Genomic DNA, 16,149 nt, shown 5'->3' with positions numbered 1-16,149 from the left:
AATAAAACACTTTCTGGCAAAACAGTTGAACAATTGCCCTCGACCCTAAAAAATAATCTTGAAATAAGCAAAAGTTGACTTTAAATCAGATTTTTTGATAAGCAATTGATGCCAGCGGCTCTCAACTGACAGGCAAAAGCTGCAGGACCATGTTTAAGAGCCAATTTGTAGGACACACACACACACACACACACACACGCACACACGCGCACACACAGGCACAACACCTAATATTGGGCATTCCATGGAGAGGGCATATCAGAGTGCACTCAAATGGATACATCAGTGGCCACTTCATAATCACATTGATAGCCCTCGTTAACAACAACAACAATAACAACAGAAGAAGAAGAAAAAGAAGAAGCAGAAGGAGCAGCAGCTTAAACAAGAAGAAGAAGAAGCAGCAGCAGCAGCAGCAGAATAAAACTTTTGTTAGTTACTTTTGCAGTTATTATTGAAAGCTGCAAAAACTTTGGCTTATTTCATTACGCCAAACTTTTCATTACGAGCAGAAAGAGCACGCACACACACAAACACGCACATACACACACACACACACCTATACACACACAGATGGAATGACACATTACTCATACGCAACGTGCGCCCCGTTCCGCCCGCACTTTGTGGCTCTTATCAATGTGAAAGTTTTTTGGTTAGGACACAAAAACAAAGTAACCAAAAACTTGAGCGACTGCGAATGCGAGTGTGTGTATGTGTGTGTGAGTGAGTGTGTGAGTGTGTGTGTGTGAGTGTGAGTGAGTACTCACATATCATGTGGCCTGGCAGGGGTTAAGGGGCGATTGTATAAAAGCCATTTGAAACGTCAACCAAATTGAATTGAGGCTCGGGTTTGGTAATAGCGCTGATAATTGGCCGCCCGAAAAACTGTCACTGGAAACACACCAATCAACCCTGCCCCGACCCGCCACCAGATCAACGAGGCAGAGCGTCGAAAGTGGGAGCCTAGGTAAGGTTACACTGAGAGAAATATTCAGAGGTTCGCATAGCTAGAAATATTTCTCCTCCTTTTAAATCAGAAATTAATCTTCTAACATAAATTATAGTATAGAATAAGTAAATAAAGAGGAGGACATTCTATAACATGAATGAGATTTCATTTGCTCAAATTTATTATTAATGTAAAGCAATATAATATTGAAACTCAAAGCGGGGTTTGAACCAACGACTTCACGCTTGTCAGTGCGCAAACATTCTTTAGCACGGCTTATCTTGAAAAATAATCTGCAATCATGTCAGATTTCGAAACTGGTTTACAGCCTTGCGATACTTAGGATTCAAATCCACACACCATATCTAAGGAAAGTTAAACCAGCAAAGTTGAATCAAGTTTTTCTCACTTCTTTTTTATTGTAAAATGCTGCACAATTTAAAGGTGTTCGGGAACAAAATGTGCTTTAAATGCAAGCAAATCAAAGTATATGTAATTTTCCTACGCTTCTACCGCACAGTTTTCTCTCAGTGTAGGCATATAACAATTGAATTGTGTTTGACGTGTGAGCTTTTATGGTTTTTTATTACATTTATGTGACATGGAACATGTGGAATGGGCCATTATGGTTTATGGAATCGCACGGAATGGGCCGTAAATGGGGCTGTGAGTGGTTTCTGGTCTACGATTTCATCGCGCGTCCGGATACAATATGAAAATTGATTTGTTTGATTAATGCACAAAGGACACACACGCAGCGTGTCTCCTTATCTACGGCCCTCCGATGGGGTTTGAGCCAGCTACCACTCTCTAGCTGGCGCACGCTTTGTACGCTTTGTAGTTTATTAATTGCCATCTAATTGCGGCTGAGCACGCAAATTGTTTTATTTTCTTTTCTATTATTTTCCCTTGTTCTAATTGAAAAAGTGACCAGCACGCAGTGACAGAGGGAGAGCGAGGGAGGAGGGAGGAGGGGAGAGAAAGTTGTGTGTGTGTGTGTGCGTGAAATGCAAATTAATTTGCGCCACAAACTTTGAGTAAATAAAAAAGAGTATTTAGTGTACATTTATATAGAGATATATATATATATAGGAGGGAGAGAGGGAGGAAGCGAGGGAAAGCGAACAAACATTTTCACACTATAACTAAATTAAAAGTTCTGCCAACTAAAAAACAATTTGTAAGCCGAAAGTTGCAGCAGTCAACAAGGATATGGCGTGCGAGGGGAAGGGAAAGGTGGGGGGAGCGGAGGGGGTTCGGCTTGGTTATGTTGTGGTGTGCCAACATTGGCTCTATACCCTGTAAATATCAAGGATACTTCAGAGAACAAGAGCACTTCTGTTTTTTCCTCGTTTAAAGATATATTTCTAATATGATATGGAAAATGGGAATCTCTTTACTAAATTGGGCTAAAAAGAGAGCTTAATAGTGCAACATTAAGAAAGAATGAAGAAGAAAAGATAGGTAGATATATATTCATGATCAGTCGAGTCAATTTAGGCATGTGCCTTTGTCTACCCGGTTGTGCCTTACATTGTATCTTATTCTTGACTATCGATAACTCATTGCGTTTCGATAAATATCGATATACACATTTGGGCACTTATCAGAGCTAGAGTCAACCAATTGGAAACGTAGGGTATCTAACAAACAAAGCAAAGAGTCCACAATTATTCTATTTCTTGGATAAACGTTACGTCCAAGCTTGAAAAATACAATAGACAGATATCAGATATAACTTTGAGCTTTGGTATTTACACACAGCTTGAGACTGGGTACAGGGTATTTTTCCGGTCAGGCATGCCCGACTCGAGCACTCATACTTGCATTTTTTGTTGCTCCTCTTTGATTTTTAGATATTTTCATTTGGCCCTGCAGGCGATTTTTGAACTAGTTGCTTTTTGTTTGCGCCTTCTATTGGTTCGCACTCGCAGCTAGCTTCTCGCCTGCCGCTTCTCGCTGCTTATCTAATCAGAGAAGTTGGCGGCGCGCTTTAAAAAGCACTGCGGGCCGTAAATGTTATTTGATGTTTTGTGTTTTCTGCCTTTGCATTTGATATTTTTTTATGCATCGAGCAAATCGAATCTAAGGCGTCAATTGAATTTTCATATGCCACAGCGAATAGGCGTCAAGCCCGAAGGCGGCTAAGCGGAAAAGCGGAAAAGTGGAAAAGTTAAAAAGCAACGCAAGGCAAAGCTGGGCGGGCAAATGAAAAGCCAGCGACTGTGAAACGTATAACTAAATGGATTAGATCAAGTGTTGAGCCAGGCATTCAAGTCGAATATCATATTCAGTTTCGAGTCTAGTAAGAGCTGGAAATTGACTTTGATAGCAGAATAGCAGGCAATATAAATACTTTTAGCAGCTACTGTGCTCGACATTAGCTGGCACAGTTTGCTGTTTCTTTTTTAATATGAAAGTAAAAGAAGAATTTCCATCCCGCCATAAAATTCGACTTACATAGAAATTATAGATAGAATTATAGATCGATAAATTATCGATAGCTTATGTACTTCTAAAGTTGCAATTATCGATAAATATTGTAATTTTTTTAACAGGCGTTGTTTGCAAATATCAAGAACCTATCGATAGCTATTTAACTTTTTTTTACTAATATTATATATTATCGATAGTCAGCATACTTATATTGTTAGAAATTAAGATACATTATCGATAGCTTTTCTGCTTCGATACATCGATAAATTATCGATGCACAGTTACGTTCTTTTAACTTTTGTTACTTGCAAAGACCGATTTATTATCGATAGCTATGCGGGCAACTAATATTGCTGCCAATATCGATAAGTTATTGATAGCTAGAGTACTTCTTTTGACGATTGTCGACTTGAGTAATTATCGATATCTATATTACTCATTTTAAGGTTATTTGTAAATTTCGATAAATGAAAGACAGCAAGTGTAGTTATTGTAGTTTTACTTCATTTAACTAACTTTTCCTTTAATATCGATAAATTATCGATTGCTAGTTGGCTTCTTTTAACTAATGTTGTTTGCAAATATCGATAAATTATCGATAGCTATTTAACTTCTTGTAACTAATGATAACTTTGAAAAGTGCTTAAGGCACATGCTGCACAATAAGTCTCACTTAATCAACGCAAGCTGCCAGCGAGCCAGCCAGCCAGGGGGCGTTAAGTCCACGCCCATAAATACAAAATATAAAACATAATGCCAGGCAGACGCTGACAGGTTAATGTCAAATCGCGCAGCCAAAAACCCGAAAAGCCAACAAAAAGAGAGACAACACATAGAAAAAAAAAGGAAAGAGTGTAAAAAGCGAGTGCCAAGGAATGCGCAACTATGAGATACCCTGTACTGTGCTGCGATACCTCACTTCGATGGGGCATAAGTATATATATATATATATCTAACTATTGTAGGGTATCAAGTTTTAATGCCAAAACCCAAGTTTATTTCTTAAAATAAGTAGCACATTTTCCAACACTGGCTTTTGTAGAACGTGAGTTTCAGTGGATAGCCAATATAATCTTATATTGTTTATAGTGAAAACCCTATTGTCACATACATTTGCTTCACTTCGTGCTACCCCTTCGAGTACAGGGTATGCAGAAAAAAGAAAAAAGCAAAAAAAGAATGTTGAGTAACGTCAACAAAGCGGCAAAGTTGTTCAACGTCGTCGTTTGGCGGGGTGGCAACTCTGAAGCTGTCAACTGACAGTTATGAGAAAAAGTAAAGCTGACGAAGACATCAGCCGGGCTGGCAGGCAGTCAGCCAACAGGGCCACAAATTTGTTTAGTCTTAGTCTGGCAGCGCGTACCCCCCTCCGCCCCACCGCCTCGCCGCCCCTTTTTGCCAACACTCCGCGAGCCGCTTGCCATTTGGGTAATGATGGCTTAAAGGGCGCCCGTTGCGACAATGTCTTTTCTGTGTGTCTTCTTCTTTCCACTCTTATACCCTGTAGTCCATGGAAAGTGGGCATTAAGCATCTATTGCAGGCTGAGGGAAACATTTACCTTCTAGATCCTGATGCTGAGTCAGATATAGTTATGTATGTTTACATAAGCCAGAAATAAGTAGAACGAGTTTAACATCTCTTTTCAGTTTTAGAATATCGATAAGTATCGATTTTTAAGCAGGGTTTCTTTTAGATATAACTGAAGAATTATTAGAGCTAGATGCAGGAAAGTTAGTATGTAATTTAAAGTTAAGGCCAGGAATGTTTTATTGTATGGATACCTCTGACCATTTTGGTAAAAAGCTAAGAACATGATATCGATAAAAATCGATTAATAATCACGCTTTAACAGAGATATTAGACGAGAACTAGATGCACACAAATCGTTGTGAAGTTTCTGGTATAGCATACGCAGGCCAGGAATATTTTACTTTTTTGGATATCGCTCCCCGTTTCTGTAAAACCTGAAAACAACCTCATTTTTAAAGCTAGCGCCTTTTCCTTTGGTATATACACACTTTTGTGTGCCTTTCTTAAGTGCTGAATATTTTTTAAAGATCGGCCCAGAAGGCTCGAAGTTACTTGAGATTGATTTTTTGTGCATGCAGGCAAAAATTAACCCACGAACGTTTTTGATGGCAGCTGCTCTGCTGGCTGCAGGGTATATGCTAGTCGACTAGAAAATGCTTCTTTTGTTTTTTTATGTATTTTTTTTTTTTTGACTGCGAATTCTGGCTCGAGGACGCGCCGTTAACAGAGCGTGTCCGGAGTTTGCTTTTGGGTAACTGCGCTGACTCTGCGGGTGGCGGCGGTGGCGATGGATGGGCGGGCGGAGGGGTGTATGGCGCGGGTGTCAACCGCTAAAAGGGCGTTAAGTGTTTTATTTACCCTCAAAATATAATTTATATATTGTGATTGTGTGTGTGTGCGAGGGTGCGAGGGCGCGGGGTGTGTGTGTGGATTTGTATTGTGACGCTTTTGGTCTGAAGTGATTTAAATTTTAAGCACTTTTCTGCGTTTTGTTTGTTTGTCTTGGCGTCGCTTAAGCGCTTAGAAGCGAGCGTGAGGGGCTCTTGGTGACACAGGGGGTAGGGCAGGGAGGGGGGGGGGATGGGTAGCGGTTGGTAATTTTGGAAGTTGGGGTTTCGGTTAACGCGAACGTTGATTACTTTTCTCATTTTGCAAATTGACTTGATGACATTCTCAGGGTAATTTGCACACACACTCACACACACACACATACACACACACACAGACAGACAGACAGACATCGCTTAGCTGTCAACACCCTACCCCCACACCCTGACAGCTAAAGGCTCCTCCCTTCGCCCTCTGCCACAGTTTGCGGTCTCTGTTGATATAACCAATTATTTTGTCAAATCCTTGACAAAACGCAACAACTTTCGCTTTTCGCAATTGCCGAAAAATGTGTTCAGCATTAATTTTGTGCATCTAACCCCTATCTAGACGCCAAAACCAACCACCCCCCTACCCTTCCCTCCCCACCATTCTGGTGAACAACCACCCCGCCCCTGGTTGGCTGTAATCGCTTTGCAAGTAAATTAAAATATTTTAATGAGTACTATTTATAACGCGCCAGCGCGGCCTACGAGTCCTTGCCGCAGCCTCTGCTTCTGCTATAAAAAAAAAAAAGGCAACACCCCCTCACTCCCTCCCCACCCCCTCCTTCTGTGCTTGGCATTGTGCTTGTCGTTTGCCTGGGCTGCGGCAACTTGTTGCGACAACATTTAATTATTGGCGACAGGATAATCAAGTAAACTTCCTGCCAAGAATTTCAATTTCATTTAATGGTTTAACACATTTTCGCAGCAGACTTCAAGGGGACAGAAGGATGGGTGGGGAGGGGGGGGCTGGCAAGGGCCAAAGGATTGAGGATGCCGGGTTAAGCCTCAAGTGTCATGTTAACGGCATTAAATGAACGTTGGAAAAGGGCTTTCCATTTTGGGCCTTGATCCTTGGCAGGCAGCTGCCTCTTCTTCTGCTCTATCATCTGCTGATGCTGCTGCTTCTTAACCCTCGACGCCTATCATTGAACAATTAGTAATGAAAGCAGCAAAACAAACACCAAAAACAACAACAATTAACATAAACATAATGCCCGCAAAGACAATTATTTGGGTCCTTTGGATTTGAATGGGCTGCAAATAGCTTCAAATTTGAAGGTAGCCAATGGCAGGGCCAGGGGCGGGGGCAAGGGCATGGTATATGTTTGTTGGGCTGAATGTGGAAGGGGGTGGAGGGGTTAGAGTTAGGCAGCGAATGCGTTGAATATTCTGCTAGAGAACAAATATGACAGACAACGGAACGTGTGGAATGAAACAAAGGAGCTAAATAAGCTTGTGGAACGTGTGGCATGGAACAGTGCTTAATATATCTATGGTTGATGCTTAAAAATCAATATCAATTGTAACAATTTTCTACACATCGTTCACAATATTATCTTTATCTTTTTTTGGAACATATGGCAATGAAACACATGTGAAAGCGAATCAGACGTGTGCTCGATTTATCTATGGAAAATGTCTAAAAATTCATTTCGTTTGTTTATTACATTACGGACACAATAATGGCACGCATTGGAACGTGTGGAATGGAACAGTTGTGTAAGTGAAATATGCGCTTAATACATTTACGGTAAATGTTTAAGACTCCAGCAATTTGCATATTTATCGATAGTTATCGATAACTTAAGCACCTGCATATAAATTATGTTTGCGCTGCAAAGTGTGCTAAACTTTGTCGCACGCATATGCATGTGTCACACACACATACATACGCACACATACATACGCACAGGCACACACATACATAGACGTAGACAATGAAAGAAGCTGCTCAAGGGCATTTCAGAGCAAACTACGCAGACACATACACACACACATACACAGACACACGCAAATGGGTCACTTGCTGGCCTTTGTTATACACGCACACACACACACACACACACACACACACACACACACTCATACACACACATTCGCATTCATACGCGCGCAAGCGTCTGCATCGCATTTGGTTCTGGGAATGTAATTAGTTGGCTCGAGGTGCTTTAATTAAAATGTATATCCTTATTGTCCTGCCCAGGTTCTAACGGTTACAAGGGAGGGAGAGGGGTGGGCGGGGGATGGAGGTCACGTGGTTGAGCACGGGCTGGCGGGCAGGCAACCGGCATCGTAATTGTGCCGTGTTACAATTAATTATGTCAAACGGGCCACAGCAGCAGCAGGAGTCAAAGGGGAGCCAAAAGGGAAGCGATTTCTCGTCCAATCACGAGTCGCTGGCCACTTCACGCACATGCTCTAGGTGTGTGTGTGCGTGCGTGTGTGTCTGTGTGTGGCATATATAGAAATCAAATACAATGGCCAACAAGCTGCATAAAAATACAATGCGCCAGCAGCAGCACAGCAGCTGCGAGAATTGAAACGAATTCAATTGGATTGAATTCACAATTCGCATTGGCATCTGCATCAGCAGCAGCAGGAGCAGCGGCAGCGGGGAAACATGGCAGATGGGCGGGAGGGGGGGGGGGGGGGGAGAGAGCCTGTGAGCCTGTCAATCAATTTGCATATCGATGACCTAAACATAAAACGCTCGAATAACGCCTCCCTCACCACACCCCGCTTTGCCTCGCCTCGCGCCGTGCTTTCAATAAATAAATTTAATAACAGTAAAATCGCTTGCGGCCAACTTAACGTTGCTCGCGATTGATGGAAATGTTGTCCATCTTCTGGTTGCACAAAACACATTTCCGTTTCGTTTTGACGTTAGCAACAACAATTACAGAGCCAGCGAAATGTTAATCAAAACTTGTTTCGTTCATTACGCGTATTTGTAACTCCATAAATATTCCAACAATTCGTTGATTGAAACGAGCTCATAAATGTACGAACAATGGGTAACCCAATTAAAAAATTACGATTGTTGTTAGTACATGTTCGAGCTTTAAACAATAAGTTACCTAGATAGTAAACATATTATCCGCATAATCATAATTATCGGCTCTGACTAACTGACTAATTATGTGGATGATTGATTGACTGATTGAATTATGAGCCGATTGATTAACTCGCTTTTCGATTCAACGGCTGATAATCTTCCTAACGGAGCGACTGGCTCCCCGTTGGACTTGTGTACTAATTGATGAACAGATTAACAGACTGATTGATTGAAAGACTGATTGACTGACTGATTAACTAACTTATTGATTGACTAGCTGACTAACCATCTGAGTTAAATTGATATCCGATTGACTGACTGAATGCTTGATTGATTAGCTGACTGACCATCAGGGCGAGTAATGGATGCCCCAATAATTGACTGACTGATTGATTGACTATTTTACTAACCGATTGATCGACCAGTTGACTAGGCATATGAACTGACTGAGCTAACTAATTGACTGGCTGACTAATTATATTAATGACTGACTGACTAATTTATTGACTGTCTGATTGACTGACTGATTGACTGACTGATCTGAATGATTGATGCTCAAACTCTTTGAGTTAGCAGAGTGCATTTACTTACAGTATACGCAAAGAAAGATGTAGGAAATTTGTGCAAAACTTAAAAATTAAAGCCTGTTGTATAGTATATTTTAGTATATTTTACAGTAGACTTTGATTGATCTGTGTGGAAATGGAAACGGAGGGCAAAGGCAGGAATATGGGCAGCGAAAATTATACGCAAGGTCGGGCTTCTAGAATATTATAAGTCAACTATTCTGCGTGCTGCTTCCGAGATGAACTGCCACACTCCCTGGCTTTCACTCTTTATAGTATGTGTGGGGCTGCTCAAAACGCAAGTTAAAAGAGGTAAAAAAAGTAATTTGCTAGAAAGAAAGAAATATAACTAAGCCAAAAAGGGAATAATCGTTTGCCCTGTTAAAAGTTACATCAAAAATTGCTCCAAGCAGCTGTTCATAACCCTAGATCTATATTTGCATCAATTACAATCAGTTGATCTGCAAAATATTTATATATTCAACATATTTGTACTTAAGTTAACAGTTTTCTGTTAGCATTCTGTACACCTAATGTTAATGCCACTTTAACATTGCTGCTGTAAACTGACTTTGACTAATGCTATTTTCATATATTTTCAGCCTGTTTTCGAGTTGATTTTTGTCGAAATTTGGCGAGCAGCGCGTAGCTGACTTTGTCGATGGCCAACAGTCGACTGTCGGCTTTTGCACGTCTGTGGCTGTCTTTTATGCTGGCGAGGACAACAGTAACACGAGGACAATACTCTCAAGAGGCAACCAAGCAACTCTTATACTCTCAACTAATACTGGGAACAGTTTGCGTCATATGCTCGCTAGGCGCAAACACATGTTTCCTAGTGAAGTCTTTACTTATTCCCACAGATATTAGAAGCAAATTAAATAAGTATCATGTATATATTTAAATTATATATATAACAAATGCTGGCAAATCAGATATTTTCTCAAAAAAAAAAAAAAAAAAAATGGGTATTTTTTTGTATAGGAATTCAAAAATATCCACTGATCAAATGATGACATTAATAATTCTATTCTAATTATTCTTTTTTGGTTTCCTATCCAGATATTAGAGAATAAGTATTTTTTAAAAAACCTTTTGAGAATCGAATGAGATTTAGTTGAGTTATGAAGGGGCGAGATTTTGACCTATGTCTATATAGGATACTAGTCGGCTCTGTCCGTGGCACGTAGAAAATAAAGATCTTTGTTGGAGGCCTAAGAATCTAAGTTTAAGGCCGATCGGAAGATAAACAAAAAAGTTTCATACAAACGTATTTCACGATTTTTCCACACATGCGGGTGGAATTTCCCGAAACCCCGTCACAAGAGGTTTTGGACTGTGCTTTGATCATCCATCAATCAGTCTCTCAGTCAATCAGTCTCGCAGTCAGTCAGCAGAAAGAGTTTTATATATGGAGCTAATTAGTGTTGGCTTTCACACTGATTAATTTCATTAGCTTTTTCACCCATTTCCCGATCATTTTCCGATTTGTCCAGTATAAAATTATGTACTCACCCGTAATATCTCACGCACGATTATTTGATCGTCATCTTTCCGAAGGCGGGAGATGAACTTTTATTAAAACACATTTACTGAAAACACATTTCCCGAAAACACATTACTGAAAGAAAAGCAGAAAAATTGTTTGTTAAAATGCGGCTTATTCTGTTTTTCGGCTTTTAAGAACTAGAATCAACAAACTTGACATGAAGCTTCCCGAACAGCATAAATAGGTCAATTATCTTTCTAGAGGAGGTGTACAGGGTATTTCTTAGTCGGCAGCTCCAAATTGGAGTCTAAAAAAATTAAATAATATATTATAAATACATATATATTTATATTTTCTTTAATGTTTTTCGTGTGACTTTGAAGTTTTATAGAAGTATTATATATATACGATATATGCTTATATATATATTTACTTTTTTTTAAACATTCTTTGTATGTTTTTTTTTTTTTGTATTTTTGTTGTCGGTTTGGTTTGGCTTTAGGTACGTTTGGCGCTTTATTTGAGTTACGTGACCCTGCGCCATTGAGCAAAAAATTTTCCTGCGACATGAACATGAAACTCCATGCCACACACACACACACATACACACACACAGCCGAGCTGCATAACGTATGTGTCTTTCTTTCTGTCTGTCTGTCTGTTTGTCTGGCTTTCGTCTCTGTTTTCGACTGTTTTGTTGGTGCTTGTCCAAGTGCAACTCCTGCTGCCTGCCATGTCCTGGCCCGGGCTGGCCTGGCTTGTGCCGGCATGTCCTGGCAGTAGGTGCTGCTTCTGTTTTTCTGGCTCTGCTGCCGGCATGTCCTTCTGCTGCTGCTCCACCTCGTCCTTGTCGTCTTGTTAAATTCATTAAGGTTGAATAATAACAACAGTAACTACATTTTAAAGGAGTTGTCAGTGCCTTGTGCGACGTTTCCGCTGCCTTGCCTTCCCTCGCCTTCCCTTGCCATGCGTTACGTTGCGTGCCCCTTGCCCATTGCCTCTGCCAAAGTCATGTGCTTGTCATGCCTTTTGGCTTATGTGTGTTGGCGTCCATGTGTGTGTGTGTGTGTGTGTGTGTGGGCAGGTGCTAGAAGACTTCATCTTGCTCATGTTTCGCTCTGTGTGTGTATGTGTGTGTGTGTGTGTGTGTGCTACTCTTTTTCGGGCTTAGTCCATGTTGTTAACTGCTCTTATTACAACTTATTTTACTTATGCGCTCTGCTTGTTTGTCCAACAACAACAACAACAACAACAACAACAAGCACAAGAAGAAGACACAGCACAACTTGCCACAAGGCCTTTTGTTTTGTGGCAAATGCTTCGACTTAAAGTTGCATTTACATTGAAGTTCCACACACACACACACGAGAGAACTCTTTTTGCCACACACACACACACACACACACACACACACACAACAGATTTGGGGCTAATCCAGGCCCCGCCCACAATCACGCCCCCTCCCTGCTGCTGCCTGCTTCCGCTGCTTGTACGCTGCGGGCGCCGCACAAACATCTTCAGTCCGGAGCCGCACACACACACAACAACACACACACACACACACAACATGTGACGTGGGCCAACAAAAAATATATAAAAAATAAGTTTCGAGTACCTAAGTCGAGCGTGCTCGACTCGTAGATACCCTGCACTAGCTAACCATGTCTCGCATTCGATAATTATCGATTTTATGAAAATGTTAAGCTATCGAAAGATATTATAAAGCATATTGGAGAGGTCTGTAACAGGTTTTTAAGTTATGCCTACCAGGTCTCAAAATCGATAATTATCGATAGTACGAAAAGTAAGAAGATATCGACAAAAAGTATTAAGCACAATGGGGAGGTTTCTAAGAATAAAACCTTCTCAAGCTGCGCGTCGTTTGCTGGTTTCCAGCTAAAACTAAGAAAACGCTTCTTAAAATCGATAAGTATCGATAGAATGAAATTGAAAAAGTATCGAAAATAGAATAATAAACTCATTCTGTTTATGGTATACGATATTATGTGCATCATATTTTAAGTCAGTAGCTTTTGTAGACTAATAGGTGGGCATGGCTACATGGACGCAGCTTTTCCTACCCGATCTAGACTATACTATAAATGTATATACCCAATGGGATCGAAGGGGCTTTCTTCTGCCTGTTACATACATTCGCATAAAAACATAATGCACTTCGGAGCATATCAAGTCCGTAATAGGCAGTCGGGTCTAATCGACTAGGTAATACTCTGTTTATAAGTCCATTGAGCCTTGAACTGTTGCTTCCTGGCAATCTGTGAGGGCGTGTGTGGGCGTGGCGGTGACATTAATGCTTCATACATATCACACAGCGCATATACCCCTTTTATACTCCATGAACAGGGTATGGAAATTGCAAAAAAATCGCAAAAAAGAGGCGAAAAAAGAAAGCAGCGAAAATAATCAAGTTTCCGACAAACATCAACATGACGCCAAGATAAAAACCTTCAGGATGCGCCAACGCTGACGTCGACGCTGGCGTCGCAGTCGCAGTCGCTGTAGACAAGATAAGACACATCAGCAGCTGAGGCGGCAGCCGTGGTCCATTTCTATTACAGTGTGTGGTTGATTTTAGATACCCTGTAAATGGCACAATTACTCCATGGGGTAGCAAAGGCAGGCTGGCAAGGGCATGCATCTAGTCGAATATGCATACCCTTTCCCTTGGCAACAAGACTATAAGAGCTAAATATAGTATGTAGTCTAAGCTATTTAGGGCATATAGTTACTGGGATACCCTACACATTGAAATACTACAACAAATAGTCAGTATACCCTACATAAATAACAAAAGAACTTTTCTATTTTCTTATATACTAAAATTAACCGGCGTTGTCCGGCTCTATTTTTCTGAATGTGTTTCTTAATTAATACAAAATTGAGATTCGAACTCACGTCAATATATAAATATTTACATAGATCTTCAAAGCAATGCAAACCAAAAATCGTTGTGGTAAAATTTGTACAGCAAAGTTGAAAAAATTGTGGAAAATTGAAAAAAACTTCTGAGTCTATCATACCAGCCAGCATATACCCTATATTTTTAATGTGATCAATTTTGAATACAAATAATAGTTATCTTCACATAAACAAATCCTTTCTTTCCGGTCGGGTACAGATCCCTTTAACTCGGGAACTATCAGTCATACGATTCTGATCTTTGGTATGCAATTAGAGGAATACACTGGCTAGCAAAAAATTAAAACATACTCTGCGTAACTCTCGCTTCAGCTGAGATCCAAGGCTATGATTACCTGCATATAAGTAAGTCCATACTTTCCGGTCGGGTATGCACCCCTATAACTCGGAAACTATAAGTCTTACGATTATGAACTTTTGTATGCAATTAGAGGAATACACTAGTTCTTGATTCGGCTGAGATCCAGAGCGAATCGTGGGCCAGCCTATAAATTGCTATTTACAGGGTATTAGCCGAACATATACGTTTGACTGACACTGGCTCTTTTCGCTTTTCATTTTTCATTTTGGCGGCTCTTTGGCACTAGATTGGCTGCTGCTCTGCTTTCGATTTGGACCAGCCGCTCGACGCGCGCTTCAAGCTGTGTGTTTGCTTTGAAAAGTATATTGGATTGGCTGCCTCCACGGTCGCCCTGATGCCCCCGCCTCCGACTCCGCCCCTGCCCCCGCTCCTGGACATAGTGCAGGCTCTTCGTCTGCAGTTGCAGCAGTTGCTTCAGGCTCGAGGTCGACGTTTTGGACCTGTGCTTTGCTTTAATTTTTCAAGCGATACGGAAATACGAGTGAAAAACAATCAGAAACGCTCCAAGATAACGGAGGGAGGGAGACACAGCGGGAGACTCTCTCGAGCTGGCTTGACAAAAGTAATTGCTTTCGACTTGATGGATTTTGAAGATAATATACTAAAGAGATTTATATTTGCTGCATTTCCAGATAAGTTAAACACGAAGCTGTTTTATGGCTTGGATCTCAGTTTAGTTTTTAGTCTATATATAGTATATATATACCTGAAGAGTTTGGGCAGCTGAAATTTTTACTGAAGCTTTGCTTTGGCTCGAAAGTGAACACTTAGATGAAAATGTCGCTAATGTGAAAGAAATGTGCTTTACTAGGCGTGCCGTCATGAGCCTAGCTTAGGTAACTGCGCGTTGAACTAGCAAGCGTGAAGTCGCTGGCTCAAATTTATCAAAATGTATTTATTTTAGCGGCTCAAACTTATAGTTCTTCTATAATTCCACAAAAGATCTGATAGAAGGGATATTAAACAGCATACATATATGGAACTAACCATAATATATCTGACATATCCGCAGAAGCTCTGGGGAAGGCCCTGAATATGCATTGAGAAACCAGTTTGAGCAGATATATGATTTGTTTCTTTAGAATTGAAGACTCTTGAATAGAGAGAAAGCAGAGTCCAGTTAAATCTTGTGTACTTTTTGTTGCTTTAAAGTTGCTTTAAAGAGATCGCGTATGTGGCGTATACTTGATATGCTATTTCTCAGACCTTTCCCTTGAGCCTTACCCTTTTTCACTGTGTTTTGCTTTGTCTCACACAATGCAACCAAGTCTAACAGAACTATCTGAAGCTTCTGCCTTTAGAGGCTTGGGCTTCCACAGAGTTGGAGACATCAGATGGCGCCTCGTGTAGCCTTTCAATAATTGAACTTATTATAATTATTTTAATGCTAATTTATAGTTACTTTTATTTGTTTTACCTTCAACTTTTTGAGTCCTCCTTCAAACCAAACAAATCTATCTACCCTTTGGCCTTTGGCTGCGGGTTTTCTGTTCCTTTTTTGCTTTTCATTTCATTATTATGGTTGTTCGGCCCAAAAAGTCCTGCAAATATTTTTGTTTTAGACAGTTGATGGAAATAGTTAAAAGTGTTGCGCCCCAAGCCCCTTGCCATATACCACATGACCCTACGACCCCCCCCTGCCCGCGCGCTTAACGCGGCTGCAAACAAAGCCACTTTGAATGTTAAACAAAATTATAACTGAAATCGTATAAAAAGGTTAGTTGCCAATACACACACACACACACGCAAACACACACACACACACACACACACACACACACACACAAACACACACACACACACACACACACACACACACACACACACTCGAAGTGAGGCAATGTTTGAATTTCTGCTGAAGTTAACATTTTTATAATTCCATTAAGCGGCTGCTCGCATGTGTGTGCCTTCTCGTCTGTGTGGGAGTGTGAGTGTGTGTGGAGG

The 16,149-nt window shown here is 40.7% G+C and overlaps 1 long non-coding RNA gene across 3 annotated transcripts in view; it reads right to left on the bottom strand.

The window, feature by feature from the left end:
- The window catches only part of LOC138911008 (uncharacterized), a 220,360-nt gene that overhangs the window by 28,222 nt on the left and 175,989 nt on the right, over positions 1-16,149 (bottom strand). For all 3 annotated transcript variants that reach the window (XR_011416291.1, XR_011416289.1, XR_011416290.1), the window contains exons 9-10: positions 15,623-15,746; positions 10,931-11,036 (exon numbers count right to left, since the gene is read on the bottom strand). This is a non-coding gene — a long non-coding RNA (uncharacterized lncRNA). The remainder of the gene's footprint in view (positions 1-10,930; positions 11,037-15,622; positions 15,747-16,149) is intronic.

The sequence above is a fragment of the Drosophila virilis genome, chromosome X (assembly GCF_030788295.1).
Source record: "Drosophila virilis strain 15010-1051.87 chromosome X, Dvir_AGI_RSII-ME, whole genome shotgun sequence".
NCBI classification, from domain to species: Eukaryota; Metazoa; Arthropoda; class Insecta; order Diptera; family Drosophilidae; genus Drosophila; species Drosophila virilis.
Note: the sequence above shows the minus strand (reverse complement) of the source record. Positions and strands in the feature narration are given on the sequence as shown.